This window comes from Octodon degus, unplaced genomic scaffold, assembly GCF_000260255.1.
Source record: "Octodon degus isolate 3935 unplaced genomic scaffold, OctDeg1.0 scaffold00067, whole genome shotgun sequence".
Classification (NCBI taxonomy): Eukaryota; Metazoa; Chordata; class Mammalia; order Rodentia; family Octodontidae; genus Octodon; species Octodon degus.
In genome coordinates, this window is record NW_004524643.1 from 1,856,927 (window position 1) to 1,860,843 (window position 3,917).

Here is a 3,917-nt window from a genome sequence, read left to right on the forward strand (position 1 = left end):
TGTGTGTGTGTGTGTGTGTGTGGCCAGCTCAGCCCACCAGGGGCAGGGCGGGCTGGCATGTGGTGCTGGGGGATTGAACCGCGGTCTCTGTGCTTTGTTTAGCTTAGCTTGTTCTAAGTAGGTGCTTTAGACCACTGAGCCATCTCACCAGCCCGTAACTTAAAATTGAGCGAAGTCCAGATCCCAACGGTGTCGGCAATCGTGGTGTTCGTCCCATGCAGGTTTTCAGTGTGAGATTTGCTCACGGTTCAGTTTTAGCCACAGAGTGCTTTAACTTTCTACTGCTGCCTTGGAATTGTTGACCCAGTCATGGTGAGTTCTCTTCTTGAACCAATTTAGGCTAAATAGGCGGCAGATAATGTCTTTTAAATTCTTGTGGCATTATTGGTAACTGTGCCTGCGGCCTGCGGGAAGGTAATAGGGCCTCAAAGTTCTCTCTCCCTCTTCCGCTCTCTTTCTAGTCAGCATCATTTTATGTGATAAAAGTCATCATGTAAGATTATGATAGCAGAAATGATGTGATATTTCTAAATTAGCTCATAGAGCCAATTAATAAGATAATGAGTTAAGATGTGACTTGTGATTTCTTGCCATTATCTGATGATTAATTTTGCAATTTTATTACTGGCAACTGGCAATCTTTTCTTTTATGAATAGGTCAACACAAAGCCAATATGTCATTTATCTCTAAAATACTGTCCATACTCAGTATTCAAGAGAAAAGAAAAAAATAAATGAAAGAAAGTAGAGTCCCTACATCTTGCTGCAAACGCTGGGCAGCATAGGCATTAGAAGGAGGGACATTCCAAGGAAGTAGATATGTTTATAGAAAAAGCAGCCCTTGCCTGTGTCTTGCTACCATGACACCACTAGGGAGAGGCTGTCAACTTTTCTACCATGAATCTACATGCCCTTTATAATGAGGAAAAGAGATTTTTAAACTGTGAACACGTATAGGCTGAGCATGCAGATGGACCTGGATGTTAACTCTCACTCCATCACTCATTATATGGGGGACCTTGGGCAGGACCTTCTAATCCACCTGGATCTTGATTTCCCCACACATACATTGAAGATAATCATGCCTGCTTTGCAGGGTTGCAGTGAGTTGTGGCCCAGATGACATTTGTGAAGCACTGAGGGCAGGCTCAGGTACAGAGTAGGCACACAGTAGAAGGAATCTCTGCCCCCTCCCCTCACCTCCACCTTGGAAACTCAGCCCTGTGCCATTTCCTCAGTGCCTCCACTCAAGCTATTCTATTGTGGTGCCAAAGAGCAGACACTTGCCCGTGCTTGTTGCAAGAAAGCAAGTTATTAATCCATAGCCATGGTGTGAGTGTAATTAGGAAAACTGGCATCTGGGAGATAAGCTAGCTCTGTCCAGACCACAGAAGGGTGTCTAATGAGAAAGTCTCAGCACAGGAAACTCAAATGGCTCTAGATGGTTTAAGCAAATAGAAATTTAATAGAGAGAATTGAGAGCCTGAAATGTCATTGGAAGAGCTGTAGGGGTGAAACACTGGACTGGGACTTCAGGGAGGATTTCCAGAAATATTAGAACTGGGCCCATTAAAGGGTCACTGCTTGTGCAAACCCTAAGAACTTACCAATCTACCATGAGTTCAGCCACTGAGTTTGAGCTCTCCTTTGCTTTACAAGTAACTTGGTCAAGCTAATAACCTTTCAAGAATCAAGACAAGGAAATTATCATTCCATTAATTGCTTCTTAACATTCATTAGCTGGTTAATACGCTCTTCTCTGCACCTTAGAAAAAACAACCCAAAAGCAAGTAGAAATAGCTTCATTTCTACTTTTCAGATTTCTTACAAGTACATTCCACTGGCAGAAAGTAGAGTTATTCTCTAGATTAGGCCCACTGTAAAAGGAATATCTGTTCCCTACCTGGCAGAGGTAGGACCCATCTAGAACCAAAGCTGCAAGAGAGCCTAGAAATTCTGCTTCTTAGATCATCAAGCTCTGCAGTGCAGAAAGGCATACTAAAAGGACTTGGAAACCAATGCTGAGTATCAACCAAACAAATTTGTCACAGAAAGTCACTGGTAATCTTGGTTAACCCCTGTTGTGCTAGTCAAAGCCTTTAAGCTCACTGTGCTCACTGAAAGATGTAGTGGACATTTATTTTTTACTTCCTTGCAGGTATATATCACTCCTTTCTGCCTAACAATGTTTTCATTTATCCGTTTCAATCCAAATATCCACTTCTCTAAGCACCATTTGTGCCTTGGAAAAGGACCCTGTTCTGCTCCAAGACTATGTCCTAATTGATTAAATGATCATATTTCATCTTCCTAGGCAGAGACATTGGTCTAAGCATGTTAACAAAGCCAGAAGATTCATGATGAATCTCAACATTCTTGCTTGGACTACTAATACCACAGTATTCTCACTCCTGCTTGACAGGATCATCAGAACAAGTAGTTTCTGCTTCCATCTTGGTACCAAGAATGAAAATAATTGGAAGCAAGCCCATACACAGAAGAGGGAAGCTCCTACAGCTCACTGTGCTCACCTCAGAGAAACAGAATCAGACCTTGACCAAACCACACCTGAATTCTAACATACCTCTGAAAAATATTATGAAAAGGAATTGATGAATGGGTTTGACAGCAGCTAAAATAAGTTGAAAAACAGATCAGAAGAAAATATCCGCAAGGAGTATTCAAATACATGGAGATGAAGAAAGATTGAAAACATGGAAATGAACATAAAAGACAGATGAGAAAGACTTCAAAAATCTAATGTGTGTGTAAATAAAATCCTGGAAGGGAGCATGGGAAAATGTGAAGACATAGCATCTGGAGGGATAATGGAAAAAATTTTCCAGACATGATCAAAGACAAAGCCTCAGAAGTAAGAGACAGTGAAGCCCAAGTATAATAAACACCACATTTAGAAAAAGCATGATATGCACAAAGCTACAGTCAAAATGGGTCAAAGATTTAAATATTAAAACAGAAACACTAAATCTTCTGGAGGAAAATGTAGGTAGAAATCGTAAAGACATAAGGGCAGGTATTTTTGTTTTTCATGAACAAAAATCAAACTGCATGGGAAATACTTCAAAGAATCAATAACTTGGATCTCATCTTTTTGAAAAGTTTCTGCACTTCAAAACAAATCTCCAACAGAGAAAAAAGAAAACCAACAAACTGGGAAAAATTATAGCTGACTGTCCCTGCAACAAAGGCCTTCTATCTAGAACATATAAAGAGTTTTTAAAAATCAGGCACCCCCCAAATTAAAAGACCCAACCCAAAATTGGGCATCTGAGATGAATATACACTTTTCAGAGGAAGAAATATAAATTGCAAGTAAACATATGAAAAAATGTTCAACATCATTGGTCATCCTAGAAATGTGATTTAAAACAACACTGTGGTTCCATCTCACCCAGAAAGCATGGCTATCATGAAGAAGTCTGCCAATAACAAATGCTGGAGGGGCTGTGGAGAAAGCTGTTGGTGGGAGTGCACACTGGTACAACCACTATGGAAATCAGTGTGGAGATTCCTTAAAAAGCTAGGATTGGATGTCCCAATTCAAGTCAACTATTCCCCTCCTGGATATTTTTCCAGAAGAACTGAAAATCTCATACTACAATGATATATGTGCACCCATGTTTATAGCAGCACAATTTGTCATAGCTAAATCCTGGAAATAATACAGATGCCCATCAACTGAAAAATGGATAAAGAAGATGCGATATTTTTACACAATGGAGTACTATTCAGCTATAAAACAGGATAAATGTGATTCGTTTGTATGTGAATGGGTGCAACTAGAGAACAAACTCTTAAGTGAAATAAATCAGACTTGTGTATTCAAACATTGTATTGTCTCCTTAGTTGAGAACCTGAAAGAGAAAAATGGAATCTGAAGGGTACAATAGATACTG